Source organism: Elephantulus edwardii, unplaced genomic scaffold, assembly GCF_000299155.1.
Source record: "Elephantulus edwardii isolate Elephantulus edwardi_28Jun2011 unplaced genomic scaffold, EleEdw1.0 scaffold00048, whole genome shotgun sequence".
Taxonomy (NCBI): Eukaryota; Metazoa; Chordata; class Mammalia; order Macroscelidea; family Macroscelididae; genus Elephantulus; species Elephantulus edwardii.
Genome location: NW_006399798.1, coordinates 16225143 through 16249762, shown reverse-complemented (window position 1 = coordinate 16249762; position 24620 = coordinate 16225143). Strand labels below are relative to the sequence as shown.

The 24620-nt window shown below is 39.6% G+C and overlaps 1 protein-coding gene across 2 annotated transcripts in view; it reads left to right on the top strand.

The window, feature by feature from the left end:
* The first annotated feature begins 1321 nt into the window (after positions 1-1321).
* The window catches only part of HELZ (helicase with zinc finger), a 204882-nt gene continuing 181583 nt past the window's right edge, over positions 1322-24620 (top strand). For both annotated transcript variants that reach the window (XM_006886268.1, XM_006886267.1), the window contains exon 1: positions 1322-1378. The gene's annotated coding sequence lies outside the window, so the exon portion shown is untranslated. The remainder of the gene's footprint in view (positions 1379-24620) is intronic.

Sequence of the window (24620 nt, the reverse complement as noted above, 5' to 3'; positions counted from 1 at the left end):
TCCTTTAAAAAAAAAAAGAAGAAGAAAAGAATATTATGGCTGTAAAATGAAATGTGTATGTTTGTGTATATGTTTGTGTGTTTACAGTTGTCTAATCATTGAAAGCTACAACATGATACCAAACATTTATTCTGACTTGTTTATTCCTGTTGGTTGTATTGACTCAGTTTCTTTAAGTAAGAGCAGGAAGTCATCTGTTAATGCTGGTGTTTATACACTCTGTTTGCTATAGGACAACAAACCCACCTGATTCATCATCAGGACCATCAAAGAACGTGTGGCATATTATTTGAAGCATTTTGAAATGAGGATTATTTGTGATTTCTGCCATCTCTATCTAGGTGTGCCTGGCATCTCTGAATTTGCCAATTTATTGTGGGAATTCACTTTGTATTCAGCAGATATTCCTGAAGAGATTCCAAGCTTCCTGTCAGTAAAAAAAGTTATTAAAACCTGATACATATTGAGCAGTGCCGAGATGTGTAGAGATTAAAGTTAAAAAACAAACTCCTATTTCTCCTTTTTTTTGTCTCTGGTCTTGCTTGGGTGCCCGTTAGCTTTTGGAAGCTCTGCCCTGCGGTTGTGCTGGAGTAAGGGTTACAGGGAAGTCAGGGAAGACACTGGCTGCACCAGAGTGTACATGTTGTGATAAGCCTGTATCCTCTGATAGGTGGTAATGTTAATAATATTGCTAATCTTGAACTACCAGCAGTTTAAGGTCATAGTAATTGGATTTTTAGTGAGACCTTTAAACAGTTAGTTCCATTGTCATGTTGGTAAAGTTGTGATTTGATGATCTGTTAAGAAAATACTTAGGAATTGATTTCACATAATCTTAATGCTAGATGGCAATGGTGGTAAAGAGTTACTGTCCCTTGAATTGAGTAATAAATTATGTGGTATTTACTGTAGACTTTTTAAAAGCTTACTGTTTACCTCCTTTTATTCTCATAACTAATCACAAGATGAGTATTGTTATTTGTCTTTTGCTAAAGAAGAAGTTGAGGCTTACAAGTGAAGCAGCTAAATCTAATGTTATAAGGTCCCCAAGCAGTGTAATGTCTCTAAGTTGTTTTCTTTTCCAGTGAAGGAAACAGACCTGAAGTTAAGTGACTCCCTGAAGGTTGGATAGCTAAGTGGTAGCAATAGTAAACCAAAATCTTATCTCTGAACTCTTGGTCTAGCTCTCTTTATGCTATGTTTTGTTGAAATAGAGTGGACCACAGGACCTTATGCTGTGACTATTGGGCACAAAGGCTTCAGGGAAGATGCAATGGTGTTTTCCACTCTGTGTTTAAAAACGTCCTTCTCTTTCTTTCAGAAATTATAAAGAGCTCTGATGGGCTATTTGGGTGATACCCAGTGCAGTGAGCTGCAGGTGAGTAAGGCTTAGGAGACACTTGTTTAGAAAAGAAGTTTGCAATACCTGATAAAGAGGCAAGAGGGACTTAATCCAGAGAAGAGCATCTGGCCCTCAGAGGATGACATGGGACAGGATGGGATGATATGGGGTGGCGGTCGCGCAATTGAAGTGGTATTTAACCTGAGTGAAGATGTGGGTCCTAACTGAACTGGTTACATCTGGAATAGACTGGATAAGAGACATATCCTCAAGAAACTGCCTGGTGCTTTGTCAGGTGGCTGGTTGAAGAGAAATGAGGGCCAGTTAATATTCCACGTGTTAGTTCCGACTCGATGGCACACAGCTCTGTTCAAGATGGGTAACGGCACAGAACCTTCACCTGTTCGCGTATGAGGGGAACGTAAGAGGTCCTTCAGTGTTTGTGTCAACATTTCTTGAGCAGTAATTGCCTCATGCACTGATAAACTTGGTTAACTATTAAATTGTTTGTTTTCCTTGTTATCTGCTGTGGATATGTGCCAACAGGATTTGATGTACCTGCACTTTTGAAGCTTAAATACTGAGACTCTTCAAACAGTAACGAAAGGTTGAATGTTTTTAATTTAATGGTTATACTACCTCCATCATATTCTACTGTTGTTGGGTGCCTTTGAGTTGGGTATGACTCATAGCGACCCTGTGAACAAAAGTTCTGAACCCTGTTCTATCTGTGCCATCCTCACACTTCCTGACACACACGAGCCCATTGCAGCCATCACCATGTCAGTCCACCTGGTTCAGGGTCTTCCTCAACTTCGCCGACCTTCCATCCTTCCCAGCATCATGTCCTTCTCCAAGGAATCGCCCCTTCTAGCAACATACCCAAAGAATGTGAGGTGAAGTCTCATCATTCCTGCTTCCAGAGAGCACTCTGGCTGCACCCTCTCAAAGACATACCTGTTCATTCTCTTGGCCATCCATGGGATGTTCAGTGCTCTTCTTCAACACTGCAGCTCAAAGGCATCTGTTCTTTTCTTGTCATCCTTATTCATTGTCCAGCTCCCAGATACAGGGCAAGTAATTGGAAAGACTAGGGCTTGAATTAGATGCACCTTAGTCCTTAGACTGACATCATTACTTTATAATTTTGAGAGGTCCCTAACTGCAGATTTTCCCAGTGCAGTGCATCTCCTTATTTCTTGACTGCTGGTACCAATGGTGTTAAATGGGGATCCAAGCAAGATGAAGCTGTTCAGTTTGTCTGCTCTCCATCCATCATGATGCTGCCTATTGGTCCAGTGGTAAGAATCTTTGTTTTCCTGACATTGAGATGCAATCCATACTAAAGGCTGCATTCCTTGATCTTTTGCAACAAGTGCTTCACATCCTCCTCACTTTCAGCAAGCAAGGTTGTGTCATCTGCATAACACAGGTTATTGGTGAGTTTCCCCTGCAATCCTGTTGCCACACTCCTCCTCAGAGTCCAGTTTCTCATATAATTTGCTCAGCGTACAGATTGACTAGGTTGGAGAGTAGCCCTTCAAAATTATTTCTCTTGTGCTGACATGCCCTGCTAACTAAAGAAAATGAAAGTTTAGTCTTTGATATTCTTTCATTTATGCTTGACTGTGTGGATCAGTACAAGTTATGGCTAACATTGAGAAGAATGGGACCTGCATGTGCTCATGCGAAACCTATACATAGATCAAGAGGCTCTTGTGTGAATAGAGCAAGGGAACACGACATGGTTTAAAGTTAAGTGAGTGTGTCAGGGTTGTATTTTCTTTCCATACCTATTCTTTCTGTATGCTGAGCAAATGATTCGAAATGCTTTACTCTGTGAAGAAGGATGTAGCATCAAGATCGGAGGAAGACTCATCAATAATCTGTGTTACGCAGACGATACAATCTTGCTTGCTTAAAGTGAGCAGGACTTAAAGCACTTAATGCAGAAAATCAAGGACCATAACCTTTGATATGGGTTACATCTCAACATGAAGAAAACAAAAATTCTTACCATTGACTTAAAAGTAACATCATGTTAGATGGAGAAAAGATTAAAACTGTCAACAACGTCATCTTACTTGGATCCACAATCAACACCTGTGGTACCAGCAGTCAGGAAATCAGGAAACATATGGCGCTGGGGAAGTTTACAGTCAGAGACAGCTCCAAATTATTGAGGAGTCATGGTATCAGTTTGAGGACTAAGGTATCTGATTCAGACTTTATTTTTGATCACTTGTTGTGCATCTGAGAGCTGATAAGGACGACAGAAGAAGAATTGATGCCTTTGAGCTGTGGTGTTGGAAAATAGAGAACGTCCCATGAACTGCCAAAAGAACAAGCTAATATATCTTGGAGAAAGTAGACAACGTGCTCCTTGGAGGCAAAGATGATGGAGCTTCACTCTTACTTTGGATATGTTGCTAGAAGAGGCTTTTCCTTAGATGCTTGAAAAGGCAGAGGGTTGGTGAAGGAGAAGGAGACCCTCAACCAGTTGGATTGGCACAGTGACTGCTGCAATGGGCCCTAGTGTTTCAGGAAATGAAAGGATGACATAGGACAGGATTTAGATCTATTGTTCATAAGGTCACTATGGGTCATGCTTGATGGCCCTTAGCAATGAACATCATTTGTTCATAGTAAGAAATTTTCTTGAATTAGGCAGCTCTGGTGGCCTAGTGGCAAGAAGCTGCACCGCAGTCCCAGAGGTATGTGGTTCAAATCCACCATATGCTCTGCTGAAGAAGGAGGGGCAAACTCTCCTGTACCAGTCAGATAGAATTTGACAGTACACACACAAAAAAAGAATTTAAAAAAATTAAAAAAAATTCTTGAATTAATAAAGCATTTTGGTCTTTCCTTAAGAAAATGATGTTAATATAGAAAAATGTGAGAGGTAGAAGAGTTTCAAGTTTTTCCTTTTGGGGCATCATTACTGCTATGTTATTTTTTGGTTTATTTTTAATACTAGTCTATTGTTAGACACCTCCAGCTTTAGAAAGCGTCAGCTCTGGATAAAATGTCTTGCCACCCTGCATTTGGACTTTAGCTTTATAAAGATTTACAAGAACAATACTAGCTATTTTTTACTCATTTGTTTTAGGCTAGACTTTTAAGCTTTCTGTCCTTTTGTTGAAAAACCAGAAAGACAAAAAGCAAAAAAACCACAAAACTATAATTTTTCTCCCTGTAGTTTAAAAAAAGAAATTAGATTTTTGTCTTTTCTTTTAACCATACCCAAGTCTCTTTGTCTCTAGCTCTTTGATTTTTTTCCCATTAAGTCCCTACTGCATTCTAGTCTCTTGCTGAGTCAGAAAGTTGACCCTGAGGATCCTCGCCCCTCCTTGTGCCCCTTAGTCCCCCCAGCCCCTCCTGGGATGGCAGTGCTATACATACTTTCAAGGTTTTCAGTTAAACTGAACTTTGCTGCTTGCTGATGGCTTAAAGTAGAATGTGATTGTAGGAGACTCGTTTCTTGAGCATAAGTATGTTTTCCATGATGCCTCTTATACTAGTTCAGGAGGTGCTCAGAAGACATGTTGGTGCCCCACAGGGTAGAGTTTGGGGTGGTTGTGGATCATTGCAGAAGAACATGAGAACTGTAGTCAAGGCCAAAATAAGTTGTGGAAGGTACACTTCTCATTGAAAATATATTTGGCCAGCGCCTGGGACCCCTCTGTCCCATAAGTATGGTGGGAATTTCCTTCTTAAATTGTGGACTAATTTAAGAATTAATATTAAGTAAATTATTGAATGTTAGAGTCACAACTACCTTAAACAGTTGCTTTTGTTGATGACATTTCATTTAAAAAAATTATACATATAACATATAATTATTTAAAAACCCATTATCATTTGATTATTATTCTACTTGCTCTGTCACAGACTAGTTCCATGTTACAGTGTTAAAGTTTACATTTAAAAGATTGCAAAATATTTTACCAAGTCAGGCTCCTATAATTTGTCTGAATCTTTGTTGTATTAGGTATGTATTTTGTTATGGCTTTCCAGTATAATGCTGTTGTGGATAGGATGTATTTTTTGACTAACATTTCTTGCTTTTGTAAGTTTTTGCTAATAATGTATATATATTGTATATACATTGTATAATGTATACATATTGATGTGGTTAGGAGCGAAAGACTTTATTAAAGAATTGTTATGTGAGCGTCACAGGCCTCTGTCTTCGGTGTCAGCACCCCTGCCCTCTCCCACCCTCTACCATGCCTTGTTGAGCACCTCTCACCCCCACCATAATGCATCCAGTGGGTGTTGGAGATATTGCTGGCACTCAGAGCCTCCTGCCCTTGGTCACTGGTCCTCCATCCACCCTGTCCTGTAGCCCCGCTCAGCCTTTTTGCCTCTCCACCTGCTTCACTTCCTGCCTCTTCTTGCTGACCTTTCTGGTCCCTCTTGGCTTCCTCCTCTTGTCTCACTGAGATGCCTGTTGCCCTGGTCTGGTCTTGGTCCCATGCAGGGCTGGATCTTTGGAGGCTCTGCCTGTTGTAGATGTCAGGTAAGGAGATGGTTGATAAGTGAGGAGTAGGCATACTTAGTGCAGTTGCATTTTTGCTTATAATTTTGAAACTGACCTTTTCAGTTTCTCCCTAATTGTTAATTCATAATTATTTGCTGTTTTATGCAGTAGTTTACTACCCACTTGGGTTTTTGATGATAAAGGAAGTATAACCAGATAGTGAGCAGGTGATACTTCAAAAGAGAACCAGAACACGCTCAGTGAGTCTGTTCCTATGCGTCTGGGCTTTCTAGATGGTAAGTGAACTGAAGGGATTGGTGGTTAGGTGCTGTTGAATCGATTTTGATTCCACCGTTCAATTGAGTAAATATATATTGAGTATCTGCTTTGTGCCCTGTGCTATGTTGGGCCATCTGAGTGCTCCTTAGTTTACTGTCATGGGGTGTGTGGGGTTGGAGGAGTCTGCTTTAGGCTGTTTGACTATTTGGAGGGTCTGACCACCTCAGACCAGTGGTGACCATTCTGTGGAACCTCTTCATCGTCTACCAGTATGCTGTGGGACATGTTTTGAGAAGCTGTGTTCTGACTGATAGATCAATAACACATTGTTCCTGTTTACAAGGAATTGATTAGTGGGGAGGATAGGGGAACAAAAAAATGAAAGGCTAGTAGGTTCTTGACAAGTGCTATATTTATTTTATTATTTGTGTGTGTGTGTGTGTGTGTGTACACCATTAAATCGGATCTGACTGGTACAGGAGAAGATTGCCCCTCCTTCTCCAGCAGAGCATCTGGTGAATTTGAACCACTCACCTCTGGGATGGCAGTGCAGCTTCTTGCCACTAGGTCAGCTCCGACAGGTGCTATATTTAGGGGTTAAGTAGAGAGAGAATGTGATAGGGTTCCCTTAGGGGTATCAGGCAATGCTTTAATCACAGAGATGATTTTACATTGAAGATGAGAAGCAGAATTCTGGGGGAAGGGACCATTTAACCAAAAGCTGGAACAGGGGTCAGCAGGTAGAGGATAGGAATGTTGACAATATAAAGAAATTGAATATTCAAATTACCTGGACCTGGAGAGACAGAAGAGAATTTAGTGGAAATCAAGGCTGGCAGTAGATAAAGACTGGGTTTATGGTGGGTTTTACATGTCAGAGTGAGGATTGGTGTAGATTGGATTGGCAGGAAAGAGAGACAGTTACTTTAGATAGATTTGTGGTGGTAGTCTGAGCGAGGGTTGAGAGGGACCTGAACTTTGGGACGGCTTAGAGAGCTGTTAACTGTGGCAGTTGAATGGAGGAGAGAAACAGCCACAATTACTGTTACTCAAGGTGTGTAGTGGTGATTGGTCCAGGTAGCCGAAGAATGGGACATCGACGGGGAAGGATAAAGTGTAGGAGTTTAGCCTAGTGAAGAGATGAATTTGGTCTTGACTGAGTGGAATAGAAAGTTTAAACTCCATTTAAAGCTCTGATTTATTTGGAACTTGAGAGGTATATTTGGGCCACCAGGTGAGGGTGTTCTGAGTTTGCAAGAGTGGAGGAATCAGTGAGGCCTCAAGGTCCATCAAAGCAGATTCTCAGCCCAGTGCTCCTCTCTGGCCTGGGCTTGAGAAGTGGAACAGCTCACTTGTGGTTTCCTTACACCCCGTTAGCAGCGTTTCCTAGACAGATGGAAGGTGTGTGGTTTGTGTTGGAGAGCATGAATTTTATTATTTTAAATAAAAAATTATTGCGGAAACTTTCAAACACACAGAAGCAAAGACTTGAATCATTTCCCCTGAACTCATTATGCAGCCTCAACAGTGTATCAGCTGTTTCCCAGTGTTGCTTCATGCGCCTCCCCCTTTATGTTGAAGCACGTGGCATAAAGTTTTTTGATGACCTTGAAGTTTGTAGATTTGTATGTTAGAGTGTTGAGTTTAGTGTTCCTGGCTCTGGGTAGGGTGTAGAGTAAAGAGATACAGGAATAATTTCTAGAATTTCTGTGTTCCCTCAGCCTTTGTGTGTTTGGACACCTGAGACTGTGGAGATGGAGATAACCAGGATTCACAGTCAATTGAGATAGATGTGCAAAACTTTCTATAAACTCCCAACTTTAGAATTGTAAAATATGTACATTTTAATTGTAACAGAAACTGATGCTATTTCTTTGCAGCTTGTATGTTGCTGCCTTTAAGTTTATATTAGCAAACTTCTGTTATGCAATAAATACATGTTTTGCCAGACACCTGGGAATTCTTCCTCTGTGAAGAAAACAGACAGACTCAAGTTCTCAAGAAGTTTCTATAGTCTAGATCTTAAGGATAACTATGTCCAATATGTAGGCCAGGAAAAACCCTGGTAGTTCAGGGGTTAAGTGCTTGGCTGCTAACAGGCCCATGGGTCAGACTTACCAGTCTTTCCACAGGAGAAAGAGAGACACCATAAAGTTTCCTTCCATAAAATTTCATAATCTTGGAATAAATTCTATTTGGAGTTGTTCCATTCTGTTCTCTAGGGTTGCCATGAGTTGGAATTAAAGAAACTTTTTTTTTCCACAATCAATAATCTATTCATTGCAAATACATTTCCTAAGAAATATAAATGCAGGCCATACACATGGATTTCACCTGGTATCATAGGAATCAAATCTATTACATCTGTGGAAAGAATCGCTGGAGAAGCTCAATATCAGCTGTGAAAACTACACCAGGTGTTGATTGTGGAATAGAGGAATTAAAGAAACTTTGACTTCTGGGGGAGCTCTGGTGGCCTAGTGGCAAGGAACTGCAACTACAATCCCAGAGCACACTGTTCGAATCCACCAGATGCTTTGCCGGGGAAGGAGGGACAATCTCCTCCTGTACCAGTCAGATCCGATTTGACGGTACACGCACACAAAACCAAATAAAAAATAAAATTTAAAAGAAAAAACCTTTAAAAAAATAAAAAAAAAGAAGCTTTGACTTCTGGCAACTCCATGTGTATTAGAGTAGAATATACTCTGTAGGGCTTTCATTAGCGAATTTTTTTAAGTGGACATCAGACCTTTCTTCCTCTGTGCCTTTGGGTAGACGAGAGCTTCTAGGGCCTTTGTATAACACAGTGAGATGGCTGCCTGCCTGATCCTTTGTCATCTTCATGAACATTCTTTGCCAGCACCACTATGGAAAAGCATAAATTCTTCTATGGTTTTCTTTATTCATTATCCAGCTTTCATAGGCATATGAGGGTATTGAAAATACCATGGCGGGGATGAGGCACACCTTAGGCTTCAAAGTGACATCCTCGATCATGAACACATTAGGTACTGCTGTCCCCATTTTATACATAAGGACACACACAGAGATCTGAAGCTAAACCAAGTTAGCTTCTGGTTTTTTTTTTTTTTTTTTTTTTTTAGCTTCTGGTTTTTACAGCCAGTATTCAAACTCAGGGAGATCTAGCTTTGAGATATACATATTCTCAACCACTAGGTTAACAGTAGTTAAATTGATACAAATTAAAAAATTAGGTCTACACCACAACAAGATAAAGGTAAACTACCCATTCGAAAAATGGGCACATATAAACAGACACTTCACCAAAGATGGCAAACAAACACATGAAGAATCATGTTCAAAATCCCTAAGTTTAAGATAGAGGCAAATCAAAACAACTATATCATCTCACCCCAGTAAGAATAGCAAAATTTAACAGCAAACAACAAATGCTGGTGAGATTGCAGAGAAACTGCAACCCTTATTCACTGTTGGTGAGAGCGTAAAATGGTGCGCTTTCTCAAAAAGTTGGAAATAGAGATACCATTTGACCCAGCAATTCCACTACTGGGAATATACCCAAAGGAACCATCGCCATCTAAGCAGATATATGCACACCCATGTTTATTGCTGCTTTGTTCACAATACCAAAGAGTTGGAAACAACCTAAGTGCCCATCAACAAACAAATGGATAGAGTTGTGAAATACTACGCTGCACTGAAAAATAAGGAACTCATAAAATATTATACAAAATGGGTGACTCTGAAGGACATTATGCTGAGTGAAGTATCTCAGTCACAAAAGGACAAATTCGGCATAGTGCCACTGTTGTAAAATGGGACTGACATCGGGGTTGGGGGAAACTGAGAAAGATGGGATAAATGATATATACTGCATTGAAACAGATGAGAGAACTGTTTAAAAGGGATATATGATTAGGTATTATTGTCATGACAGGAGTCTAGTACAAAGGCTGCGTAGTGGATTAGACTTGAGGGCAGAGATTGTATAACAATGAAAGAATTTTTCTTTTACTTTTCAAAGAGAAGAGCGAACTGGGGTGGAGGGGTGGGCAAGGAGAAAAGTGCAACAGTGAATGAATGGAAATCCAAAGTGTCTGTAAACTTTCATTAAAATTAATAATGAAAAAGGAAAAAAGGCCCACATGGAAGTTGTTGCTAAGAAATAAAAAGATTCTCTTCTTGAAACTAACCCATGCAGAATAACCAGTCTCTCTTCCTTGTGCGTGGAGGCATATTCTTTAACAGAAAACATTTCCCCTCTTTTATAGGCTTCATGAAACTCTGATTTGTTCCTGAGATACTAATGGCTCTCCCTCAAGGAAGTCCTCTTTGTGCTGGCATTTGAGCAGAAACTCCTTTTAAGTAGAGTCCCTTTCTGCTTACAGTTCACACCTCCTTTTCTTTCCCTTTATCGGACCATGGTCCCCTTTTTTGATCTCTGACTTTCTGGTCTTCCCTTTTCTCATAGCTGTGCTTTCTCTTACCAGTCGGTTCCACGGCCTGTGTGCTGAGGGACTCCCTGCCTCCTTCCTCCGCTCGAGCCTCTCCCAGCCGAGCTGAACCTTGTCCTGGGCCTTGGCTTTCCCACGTTTACTTAGTGGGAAGATGAGGACAGATTTCTACCTGCCTCTGCTTCTGCTTCTCCCCGAGAGCTCTGCGCCCTTCATTGTACGCGGGGCAAATTGGGAAATGGGAATGAGCATATCCTTAAGTTTGTACCTAGGTCAGGAGGTGAGTCTTAACATTGCTAAGAGAGGTATTCTATCCTGTAAGGGAGGGTATGTGTGTAATGGTGTTAGTGGTGTGTACTGTCGAGTGGAACTGACCCATAGCAGACCCTCTGGTAGGTTTTCAGAGGCAATTAATAGCACGGGAGGAGTTTGCCCATCTTTCTCCCAAGGAGCAGCTGTTGGCCTAGAACCGCGTGCCTCTGAGATTTTACAGCACAGCTTCTTGCCAATAGGCCACCAGAGCTCCCTGTGTGTGTAATAGATGTTTTATATACAATAATAGAAATTTAGATTAGAGGTAACTTTGAAGATTCCAGTTCAATTAGCGGTAAGTAGTAACAAGTGCTCTTTTATGCCTCAACATTTCCACTTTTCCAGTAGAGAAAGGCATTTGCGCAGATGAGTCTAGTAGGGGATAAGGTTTGGCTCCCTCTGCTCTACCGAATGCAGATTCTAACATTTATAAAAGAGATCTACTTTTCTCTTTTGCCAATGACTCCTGCTTCTTACATTTATGTTTTGTAATTTTACTCTTCTTACATTTCTCTTTGGTCTCCAACATTGTCTTCCCCTGGGTTATTTAATCCTTTAAGCAGATTCTTTAGAGGGTAAGGTAGTTGTACTTAAACAGACTTGGAGAAAACTAGGCTGTGTGCTCTGACACTTTGCATCCACTAGCCTCACCTCCAGAGACATCTGGGCAGCCTCTTTGCGTCAAGATTTATAGCCTCAGAGACCCAGAGAGCATTGCTCTGAGTCAGGATTGACTCCATGGCAGTGAATTTGATTTTTTGAGACAGATTAGAAACTAATGAGCCCAAGGACCCATTTAGACTGCCCAGTTGCTTTAAAGAGACTGTATCAATTTGAAAGAAATTTCAATATAACTCTTGAATGTTAACGGTAATTTACTATCATGTGAAAGAAATTTCCCTGTTTCTGTCACTTTTAAAAAGGGGAAAGTACATCAAACTGTGCATAAAATTAGAAAATATATTTAGGGGAAAATTACAGTTCTTTGTGGGTCAGTTTGGGATTTGAACTATTTTTTTTTTAAAGTTAAACCATTAGTTTAATTTATAGCATGAAAATTTTCAAGTCTGTATAGGGGCTCTATGAGTCAGATTTTGACTCCCTGGCAGTGGTTGGTTGGTTCTTTTTTTTAAAGCAAACCTGAGAGAATAGTTTATCCACCACCCAGCTGTTGGCATTTTGTCAGATTGCCTGCCTGTGAGCTCCCTCACGATCTCGCTCGTGTGCTCGCTGTCCTGAAAGTGAGAGGCAGACTTCTTGAATGTACTTAATGCCTTCTCCAACATAGATGTCTTGAGAGTGAAAATATTTCTCTCTGTAAGCATAGTCTAATTTTCACACCTAAGAAAATAATCCCGTAATACCACAGTCCATATGCAAATTTGCCCATTTGTCCCCAAAATACCTTTTATTCCTCTTACATATGTTTTTGCTTCTTTTAACCTAGTTTTTGTTACATTTGTCATTTTAATGAAACCATTTGCTTGCTGAAAAGTTAGAAAATGCAGATGAATTTTTAAAAAGCCATTGTGATTCCACTATGCAGAGAGAAGGGAGCTCTCTGGTGGCCTAGTAGTAAGGAGCTGCACTGTTAACCTTAAGGGGTGTTGTTCGAATCCACCGGTTGCTCTGTCAACTCCCATGCAACTTACCGCCTCTGACAATCCGCTGGAGGGTCAGCTGTTAGTTGTTTGCGACTTGAAGGTTGTTGACAACAACCACCCAGAGAGATCTACTATTTATTTTACTAAATTTTTTTCCTCTTTGAATAATTTAAAATACTTAAGTTATACATGTAAGGGAGAGTTCTCATATACCCCTCACTCAGTTTCCCTCATCATTAATAGTTTACATTTCCACCTGAAAAGTAATTGCCGTAGTCGGAACGGATTCCTTCACTGAGGAAACTGATGATCCATTGGGTTTCTGAGGCTGTAAATCGCACAGGAGGAGACAGATGGCGAGTGTGAACTGCCAGAGTGGAGTGGCCTTTGAGTTACCAGTTCAGTTCTCTACAGACGAGCCTGCCAGTGCTCCCTGCATTTCTGTGTTACGTGCTGAATCAGCTATGCCTCTAAGCAACCCTTTGAACAACAGGTCCGAACCTTGCTCTGTCCTGAGCCATCCTCATAATCTCTCTATTGGAGTTGTTAAAGAAACAATTAACTAACTTCCAAGACTATTTTAATATTCTCTAGTTTTTTCATTAATGTCTTTTTTTTTTTTGCACTACAGGACAGGACAGGACAGGACAGGACAATGAGTGCTTCAAGAGCTCACAATGAATTCAGTTGTGAGGTCCCCTGTAGTCTGTAACAATTTCTCATTCTTTGCTTTTTCATGACCTTGATAGTTTTGAGTTGGTCAGAATATACTTCAGTTTGGGCTTTTCTGGTGTTTGTGTCTGTATTGTGTGGGTGTGAAATTGCTTTCAAGGTTTGGTTTCCATGTCCTTGCTAAATTGTTATGCGAAATGTGTAGAGTGTATGTGTGTCTATATGTATTTTATGGAAACGAGACTGTAGACTATTTTGTAGCTTCCTTTTATTTAAAAAATGGAATTAAGCTATATTCTTTTCCAGCTGACTTTAAACGCTATATCTTTTCACTAATCCTGATTCTTAATACTGTGTAGGACATGATTTCAAGTTCTAAACATTTGACTTGAAAATATAGTTCAAGAATATAAGCTATTGGTAAATTGAAGACAATCTGTAAGTGTGGTGATCATACCCTTTTTAAAAATTATGTCCTCTTTTTTTATATTGACCTATTTTAAAAAACTCAGCTATTTGGCTTATGATGTGGTTACATGTCTCACACAGATAATTTTGGAGGGAGAATTAAAAAATACAAAGAGGAAATTCTCATAATAAAACTTTCTTGGCAAGCTACAATTTTTTCTATAAGTCAGTCTTTTTTTGGGGGGGAGGGCCATCAAGTTGGATCTGACTGACACAGGAGGAGACTGTCCTTCCTTTTTTTTTTTATTGTATTATTTTTGTGTGTACCATCAAATCAGATCTGACTGGCACAGGAGGAGATTGCCCTTCCTTCTCCAGCAGAGCATCTGGTGGATTTGAGCTGCGTACCTCTGGGATTGCAGTGCAGTGTCTTGCCATGCCCTTTCTTCTTTAGTGGAGCATCTGGTGGATCCAAACCACTCACCTTCAGGATTGTAGCACAGCTTCTTGCCAGTAGGCCACCAGAGCTTCCTATAGCTCAGTCTTTTATTGAGTACAATTTACTCGTTGCTTGTGGTTTTGTTTTTTTCCCCCCAGTATTGATTAGTAAACATGTTAAATGAACCTTAAAGCCATCAAAGGATAATTTGGAGTTATTGAGACTAAAGCTGCCCCCAGATTTGTGGGAAATTCTAAAAATTGTGCAGCAGGAAATGTTTGTTGTTGTTACGTATCATCAAGTCACCTGCGACTCAGCGACGCTATGTACAACAACCCTAAACCCTACTCTATCCTGTGCCAGTTTCACTGTCTCCGACATACCTATCCTGATTACCCCAGTCACCGAATCAATCCACTTCAGAGAGGGTCTTCCCCTCCTGCGCTGTCCGTCCACCCTCCCAAGCATGCTGTCCCTCTCTAAGGACTGGTCCCTTCTTGGGATATGTCCACAGTATGTCAGACGAAGCTTCAGAATCCTTGCCTCCAAGAAGCAGCCTGGTTTCAACCTCTCCACGGCAAACCTGTTCATTCTCTTAGCAGTTCGTGGTGTATTCAGTACTCTTCTCCAGCACCACAGCTCAAAGGCATCAATTCTCCTTCTATCTTCCGTAGTCATTGTCTAGCTCTCTGATGCATAGCAAGTGATTGCAAAGACCATGGCCTGTATCAGGTGCAGCTTAGGTTCCAGAGTGACACCATTGCTCTTCAGTACTTGGGAGAGGTCCCTGACAGCTGACTTTCCCATTGCAGTATGTCTTTTAATTTCCTGGCTGCTGGTGCCAAGAATGTTGATTGTGGAGACAAGCAAACTAAAGCTGTGAACAATCTCAATCTCTTCACCATCTGCCATGAGGCTTCAGGTCCTCCATCTGCATAACACAGGTTGTTGATGAATCTTCCTCCAATCTTGATGCCACGTTTCTCCTCAGAGAGCCCAGCCTCACATATAATGTGTTCTGTATATAGATTGAAAAGGTCTGGAGACAGGACACATCCCTGGCATGCACTCTTCCCAGTGTTGGACCATGCAGTGTTTCCTTGCTCTGTTCTGACTGCATCCTGGTCTAAGTATAGGTTTTGCATTAGCATGATCAAGTGTTCTGGGATTCCCATTCTTCTCAGAGTTAGCCATGGTTTGCTGTGATCCAAACAGGAAATGTAGATGAAAAAAATGTTAATTTTGGGCTCTGATGGCATAGTCCCTCTGGAGTCACCCTGCAGTGGTGTTGCCTTCCAGGCAGTGCGAATCCACCAGTGGCTCCTCCAGAGAAAGATGGACAGTCTCCTTCCATCCTCCAAAACCCAAGTAAAGCTGTCCCCAGAATTCCGGGGAATTATTAAAAATGCACCAGGAAATGTGTATGTAATAGATTTTTAAAAATGGAATTTTAACTGGTGTTAAATTTTTCTTAAAAGTTTTTAAAAATCTTTATACTCAGTAAAATAGATAGTAGAAGTTCCATCAGCAGAGTTCTTAAGCAGTTAAAACATTTTACTTTGCTATATTTAATGTAATAATATTGAATTGAAGGGCCCTGGTGGTACATGTTGGGTTGCTAACAAAAAGGTTGTCAGTTTGAGGCCACAAGCCATTCTAAAGGAGGAAGTTGGACAGTTTCTTCCTGTAAAGGTTTATAGCCTTAGCAACCTAGTGGAGAGTTGCAGTAAATTGGAATTGCTTCAGTAACAGTGAGTTCAAATTTGGCCTGTCTTTTTTTTTTTTTTTTAATATGCTTTATAGTCTTTAATCAAGCTTAAATGAATTCACCCTATTTTGTTTGCCTCTATCATCCAATCTTTATTTATTAATTGTTGATGCTGCTGTTTCTCATCTTCTGGCATATTACTTATTGGTCTTGAGCTTTTAGGGGATACAGGATCTTCATTTTTTTATTATTAAATTTTATTAGTTTTAATGAACATTTACAGAGATTTTGGGTTTTCATTCGTTCATTGTTGCACTGTTTTCTCCACCCTCATCTCCAGTTTGTTCTTTTTCCCCCCACAGTGTCTGTTTTAATTGTCCAATTGCCGCAGTGCTTGTCAAAGCCAGTTCTGATTAATCTCCTTTGTAAATTTGGCCTATCTTGAATTTAGGAGAGGATACCTCTTTGTCAGTGAGATGATTCAAAATAGAATACAACTTAGGATCTTAGTTTTAAGTTTTCTTCTTATGAGTGGACTTGAGTATATCTTTTTCTTCTAATGTTTCTTGCTTACTCAGTGATTTTATAAAAGCTTTTTCCTTGGCAGAATGTTTTGCCTCTGTAACCCATTGTAACATCACCAATTTCTGTTTGGAATAAAAAGAGATACATTTAAAGATTATGCATTAATTCTGTTTATGAATTGACCGTCTACCGGCAACTGGTCATCTCTCAAGGAAGAGTGAGTTGAAGTATTTATTGATGGTTTAATGAATTGAATGGGATTATGGGGGGAGGATAAAGGGTATAAAACATGATGCCTATTTTTTTTAATAGTTGTATTGAGAAGATAAGGCATCTTTTAGGATATATTTAATCCATGATAATAGATTATTAAGTCAAATTAAAATAGGAGTAGAAATAGGAAGTTATATTGCTTTTAGGGGAAGACAGTATCTTAAAGAAGTGGACCGTGAATGTATTTGCTAAAATCTCAGTAGAGATTAGTTCCAGAGAGAAAAGAGGGAAGAAGGAATTGCCGTTTCAGAGCCTTGGAGGCCTGAGTCTGCCCTTAGTTAGGATGGGCGTGGGGGATGGTGAGAAAGCCAGGTCATGGCTGCGTTGTGGGTGGCCCGAGGATCTGGCTAATGAGCTTGGTCATCATTTTATAGGCGCTCAGCACCGTTGCTCTATCTCTAGAGTAATAATTCTTAACTTTTCATCCCTGGGAAAGCCTGACAGATTTTTTTTTACTGTGTTGTATTCAGGATCACAGTTATGTTTCCACAGAAAGATAATGATTAAGGCAAATTAAAAGTAAGATAATGACTTTTAAACAAATAGGAATGCCCAAGTGTTTCCTGTGTAAATATTTGTTTTACCAGTTAAATAAAGAAATTTCTGTAATTTATTATACTTGACTAAATTTTTGCATAGCTTACTTATATAATCTTTAATGATAGTTATTTTAGGGTTGAATCATCAAGGACCAGCTTTGGATTTTTACCTCATAGTAAAAGGCAGCATGCAGTCAGAGTAGATTGTGATGTTGCTAAGTACAGTTCACCTACCTTCTAACACCCTTACAAGGTGGCCTGATTCACTCTACCCAGTACAATTAGTAGTCGAATCAGCATAAAAATTCTAGTGGAGACAAAAATCTTGCATTTAGATTGAAGAGATTTTAGTTACTGTGATTCTGCTATATGACCAGTTTACTTCAGTTCTTTTGAACTTGACTCCAAGAAAATAACTTACGTAGCTTTTTTTCCCCCCAATAAGAGAGGACCACAACTACATTAACGAAAAGTTAATGTAACTGATTTTTAAATAAAAGCACATTGATGGTGGTGTGGTGGTGAATCTTCTACCATTACGGAAAGAGAGTCAGTGGGGAAGAGTGATTGATGTTACCCAGTCCCCATCTTCCTTATCTGTTTCTGAAAATGTCTTAGCCCAGACAGATCTGCCTACCTCCTCTGTGTTGCACTATTGATTCCATTTTTCTGCCAGTATTTGCTTTTGGTCCTGGACCAACTATGAGGCCACGAAGAAATTCTTCAAAAGTACTGTGGATTCTGTGCCAGATGAGCTTGATTGTTGTGTTTGTGGTTGCTCTTCTTGGACCTCGATGCCTGTCTCTAAAACCTAAATATATGCAGGGTGGCTCATGAGGTTTCATTACTACCAACAACTTATCCTTCTTTATCTCTTTTTTTAGTTAAAGAAATTCATGTCCACTGTGATACTGAAACTGCATTTTAAAGTAATTTAGTTTTTTCTATTTCACATTATCATAAAGTGGATACTGTCCCTTTGGTGTACAGTTCAGTGAATTATACACAAGGTACAGTTTGTCCAGGCACTGCCATTATCAGGACACAGAACATGCCCATCACCCCTCATCTCTTTTTTACAGTCTTCTGTGTCTCACTATAACCCCTGGCAGGCACTGCTCTGTTTTCCAATCTTGTAGAATGTTGTACAGGTAGAATATTAATCGTAGATACGTCTTTGAGGTTTGGATTCTTTTCGTGGTTAATGGCTGTAGTTTCTAAGTTTGTTCTATTAAGGGTTAGTTTTCCTTGTTTTTGATAAAGGATTTTTTTTTTAAGATTGTGCTACAATAGTGATATATTGAAACAGGCACCTATTTTACAAAAATTGTCAAAGTTCCTGAATGTTGGGAATAGCCTCTTAAAGTTCACTTTTGTGGTGTTGTTGTATGGTGTCAAGTAGCTTGCAACTCGTAGTGACCCTAAGTACAACAGCTCTGAACCCTGCTTTCTCTTGAGCCAATCTCCTTGTCTCTGACACACCGACCCCCGTTATTCCAATTACTTTGTCAATCCATCTCATTCAGGGTCTTCCTCTCTTGCGCTATCCCTCCATCTTTCCAAGCATTCTGTCATCCCCAAGGACCTTCTTGCAGCATGCCCAAAGAATGTGAGACAGAGTTTCAAAGTCCTTGTCTCCAAGGAGCAGCCTGGTTTTACCCGCTCAATGCAGACTTGATTGTTCTCTCAGCAGTCCATTGTATACTTAATACTCTTAGGCAGCACCACAAGTCAAAGGCATCACTTCTTCTTAGTCATTGTCCAGCTCTCTGATGCATAGAAAGTATTTGTGAAGACCATGGCTTGGATCAGTCACACCGTAGTCTCTAGACTGACACTATTGATCTCCAGTGTTCTGGTGAGGTTCCTGACAGTAGATTTTCCTCAATGCAATTTGTCTTTTGACTTCCTGCCTGCTGGTACAAAGAGTGTTGATTGTTGAGCCAAGCAAGCTAAAGCTGTTAACAATCTTAATATCTTCTCTGTAGTGGCAGTTCTTCAATGTTTGCTGCTTTCTCCATTCTAAGAAAAGATTTATTTCATAAAATTCTTACTAATAAAACTGCAGAAGATGTGAGAACATTTCTTATTGTAAATTTTCATATTTCTAATTGATGATATTTTTAATGCAAATTAAAAAAAACTAGCATTTTTTTCTAAGAGAAAAAAAAATCTTGTCTATCATGATGTTGCCCCTTGGCTCTGTGGTGAGAATCTTTATTTTCTTGATGTTGAGTTTCAATCCGTATTGAAGCCCACTGTCCTTGACATCCCGGAGCAAGTGCCTCAGGTTCTTCTCAGTTTCAGCAAGTAAGTTTGTGTCATCTGCATAATGCAGGTTGTTGACAAATCTTCCTCCAATCCTGAATGCCACATTCTTTCTCATAGAACTCAGACTCCCAGATGACCTGTTCTGCATATAGTTTAGGACATAAGATGCATCTGCCTTTCCTAACATATACCTTTCCTGATTTTGGTTCACTTTTGTAGAAGCGTGCAAATACTATTTTATAAGACAAAACTTTTGCTTACTGGAAGGAATGAACGGCTTAAGATTTTTCAGGTATACTTTGTAGCATACAAATAAAGACAATGCAGAACTGTGTAGGAAATGTAATATACAAATAAATATAGACAATGTAAAACTCTGTAGAAAATTAAGTCTTTAAGCCTGTTACAGAGTTCAGTTGGTGATTACTTAATTTACATTTGATGTTATTCTGAGAAAAATACCTGAGTTTTGAGTTTCCGTTCCAGTGGAACAGTATTAAAATCTTGATTACTTCTGGGTTCAGAATCACTGTAGTGGGAAGAAACATGAAGAAGCACAAGCTGCATCAGACTAGGCAGATTTAAATCTTAACTCTCTCATCCATTTATCGGAAACAATGGATACTTGTCTATGCTTCAGTTTCCTCATTTGTAAACACGAATGATCATTATTTTGAAGGCTATGATTAAATTACATTTACTTTTTAACAAATTTGGCCATGGTAAGCCTTTGATAAATAGTGGTGGTTCTTACTGAAAAGGAGCTGTGGTAGCATAGTGCTTATTATGTCAGATTACTAACCAAAAGTTTAGTGGTTCAAATCCATACACCACACTGTGGAAGAAAGATGAGCAGTCTTCTCTTATAAAGATTTACAGCCTTAAAAAAACCCAGTGGAGTGTTACTGAGTCAGAATTGACTTGATAGCATTGAGTAATTCCTACTGAAGTAGCTTTGTAATAAAATTTTTAGTTAGTCGGGTCTCTTGGAATTTGAGGCAGAATAGTCAAATAATGACACTAGCCACTTTTTCCTCAAGACTGCTTTTTCTTTATTATTTAGTCATCATCAATAACTGTATAAGCAACATTGTTAATAGTCATGTGTATACTTAATGTTTTGAGACACTTGTATGAGCTCTTTTAACTTTTCAAAACCTGTAAGAAATTACTGAGATAGTGATATGTCAGAATGTTCTTGGTGCCAAGTGCCTGAAATGTCAACCTAAACTTGCTTAAAGTGAGAATAAATTATTTCCTTGGCTTCCCTGACAGCATTGTTGAGGCACAGCTAGCTACATTCATTCACAGCTCAAGTAAATGATCAAGACTAAGTTTTTCCTCATGAACCAGTTCTGCCTTTTCTCTTTTAAACCTTGATTTCAGGTCTTTTGTATTAGAAAGAGGATGACAGCATATGCAATGCCTTTACCGTCACAGATTATTTATATTATTTTATTTGAAAATTTACAAATTATACTGGGTTTACATGTAATCATCCATAGACATATTTATAATGTTGATTATAATTAATGTAATTACTGAGTTGCACTATTTACTCAAACCCTTGTTGTATATTTTCTTTCTCTTCACTCACTTTACCTATTTACTAATTTTTGCTCCACTTCCCTTCTGACTCCTGTTAACCCTCCAAGATCGATTTCATAAACTTTCACTTAGCTTTTTATATTAGGGTCCTAATTATTCTTTTGTGACTGGTTTATGCCATTCAGCATAATTCGTTCTATATTCAATCATTTTAAAGGTATTTTACAAAATCTTGATTCTTTTTTTTTTTTTTTTTTGGTGATGCATACTACTCCATTGTGTGAATGTACCACAGCTTCATTAGCCACTGGCTTTTTGATGGCTATTTGGATTGTTTCTACCCTCACAGATTTTAAACTGTGAAGCCTCTGCAAAGTTTCTTGCAGTCTCATTGGCTCATGGGTTCTTCTGGCGGACACATGCCCTAGGATGACCCAATCCCAGTGTTGGTGATTTTAGAACTCTGAGTGGTTCATTCCAGTCACCTGATCCGAGAGCCCTAGTGAGTCTGAGGAGCCATGAGAAAAAGTGATTTCTCAAATAATTGTGGGCCTTTACCTTTAACAGAGAAATGAATACTGAGCAGGACGATGTCTGATGTTAGTCTTTGTTTACATAAAGTCAGGAGTAGAACAGAAGAGTTAATAAATTTGAGGTAGAATTTTGGTTTGACTCCAGCTAGCTTGTCGACAAAGTAACCTTCCCAGTAAATATTCCCCAGGGAGGTAGGCGTTTGCAGAAACTCTGTTAAGTTTGGTGAAGAGTTTGGGTAGTTTTCAATAGAGAAGGAATCAAGGCAGATGAGTTGGGCACCTCAGCAGTGGACGGGTGATGATGCTATTTGGTCACTGTTCTGATTAATCTGATTTGGATCCGGTGACTTCAATTTCCCAAGTCTCCAGGGAAAGAGTCGGTGTCTGTTGTAGAATTAGGCAGCTATGGGCAGGAACAGGATCACATGTTATCGCTCTTGATGTCTGTATGTTCTGCAGAGCTGCATCTTAAGTGTTGGGAGTAGTCCTCATACAGGGCAAGCAGATCTAGACCTCTCACTGTGTTTTCTAGAACTTGTCTTTTTAGGATGCCTGAGAATGTCTCGTTTTGACTTTGACTTTGTTTCCCTGTTATCTTTGAGAATGCACTTTAGCTTCTTCATGAGTGAATTTAGTGAGTCATGTAGAAAAAATCAGAGAAAACAGTTGAACAGAAACCTGTATTGTTGAGATTCATATTACAAATGCAGGTCAGCCTCAGAGAAACAACAAAATTGTGCTGAAAACAAGAATCACTTCTGAGGTAGACACTGACCCTCAGATATGAGACATTAACTCTGTAAATGAAGTCATTCCCCCACCCTCCACCCCTAGCTCCTGAAATTGTTCATGCTTCCACTACTCAGCTGATCCTCTGGTGGGTTTTCAGAGGATAGAAATCATCCAGGACAAGATTGCCCATCCTGTTCCCTCAAAGCAGCAGGTAGATTTGTACTGATACTTTGGATTGGCAGTGCAACTCCTTACTTGTTAGGCCACCGGAACCCCTAGCTCCTCAATATAAAAGACTTGGTGGAGAGGTTGCTGAAGCATGTGGACTTTTTGGTTTTTCCACATAGGCCATCTTAAGGTGTAACTAGTCTTTAGTGATTGTGTACAAATGTACTATTTCTACAGCCACTGCTTTTCCATATTCATTATCAGTATATTGAAATGGTGAAAATAATCTTTGTGTTAAGTGGCTGTTACATAATGGTTGTTACATACATATTTGCTGTAAGTACAGTATCTTAATTTGATATCAGTAGAGTGAGTTCCACTTTACATGTACAAATTGAGATAACAATACACAACAGTGATTCTAAATTTAAGCTGGGAACAAGTTCAATCAGCACCGAAGGTATTGGCTTTAAAAAATGCCTCTGGAATTACAGAATGCCAACTGAGGTGTTTCACCTATGCCAAGAAATTTGGAAGACAGCTACCCGGTCAGCTGACTGGAAGAGATCCTTATTCACGTTCAAAATCAGGCGCTTTAACAGCACAGAAACTACCAAATGATATAATTAATATTGTATGCAAGTAAAATCTTGCTGAAGATTATTCAAAATGTTGGGACAATACATCAACAGAGAACTTTCATGCTTGAGAAGCAAGAGACATAATTGTGGACGTCAGATAAATCTTGACTGAAACCAGAGAATACCAAGAACATGTGTACTTGTGTTCCATTGCCCATGCAAAGGAATTTGACTATGTGAATCATAACAAATTATAGCTAGCACTGAGGAGGATGAGAATTCCAGAACACTTCATTGTGTTCATGCAGATTATATAGATCAAGATGCTTGCTGTTGTCTGAACAGACCAAGGAGCATTGCATGATTTAAAATCAGGAAATGTGTATATCAGGATTGTATCTTTTCTCCATACCTTCCTGTTCAATCTTATACTAAGCATAGAACTCAAGAAGCTAAATTCTATGAAGAATGTGAAATCAGGATTGGAGGAAGACTTGACAACCTGCCCTGTGCAGATGACATCACCGATTTCAAGCACTTCCTAAAGAAAATCAGACTACAGCCTTCAATATGGATTATATCTCAATGTTGAGAAAACCGAATCCTCACTACTGGATCAGTAGGCAACATGAGAAATGGAGAAAAGATTGAAGTTGCCAAGAATTTCTTTTTATTTGGATCCACAATCACTATCCATGGCAGCTGTAGTCAAGGAATGAGAAGATATGTTGTACTGGGAAAAGCTGCCATCATGGTCCTTTTAAAAAGCAAGGATGCCAGTTTAAAGACTAAGATGTGCCTGATCCAAGACAGGGAATTTTCAGTTCTTTCATATGCATCTGGAAGTTGCACAGTGAATTAAGGAAGATTGAAGTAGAACTGATGCCTTTGAATGGTGATGTTGACCGAGAATATTGAGATCCCAGAGACTGCCAAAAGAACAAACAAATCTGTCTTAGATGAAGTTCAACCAGGCTGCATGTTAGAGGCAAGGATGGTGAAACTCTTTTCTCACATACTTGAAGGATGTTGTCAGGAGAGGCCAGTCCTTAGAAGATACCATACTGGGAAAGGTTGAGGGTCAGAGAAGCAGAGGAAGATTCATGAGGTGGATTGTCCTAGTGACGGTGACGATGGCTTTAAGCTTGTTGATGGTCATAATGATGACACAGGAAAGGGCAAGGTTCAGGTCGGGTAAGGTTCAGATCTGTTATTCATAGAATAGCTATGAGTCTTAGTTGACTTAACCCCCTAACAATGGCACTTACTAGTGAAGGAATGTCAGTGGAAGGTTGCAGAACTTGTGGGCATGGACTCCTCACTGCAATGTCTGAGGTTCAAATCTACCATGTACTTTCTCCATGAGAGACATATATACAGAGTAGAACCAATACAATACAGCCTCCTCCTGTACAGATTTGCAGCATGGGAAACGGGTGGAGGTTCACTGTGAGGTGAAACGCAGTGGGCTTCGTGGTTCCTTTTTTTTGTTAACACTTAGTGCTTAACTGTGTTCTAGGTATCAAGTACTCTGCCCAGTGTCTCACCTAGTCCAACACTTAATGAGCTATATGCTAGGAGGGCACTTACACCAGGAGGTAGATCTAGGAAGTGACCATATTGAACTAAGTGAAGTGAAAAAAACACTTGGCCCAGACATGCCCCCTGTAGAGTGTGGGGCCTGGTGAGTTTTAAAGACTGGTCCTTTGGCTTCAGAATCCATGCTGTTGGTCACAATGTTGCTTTTTTTTATGTTTTTTTTTA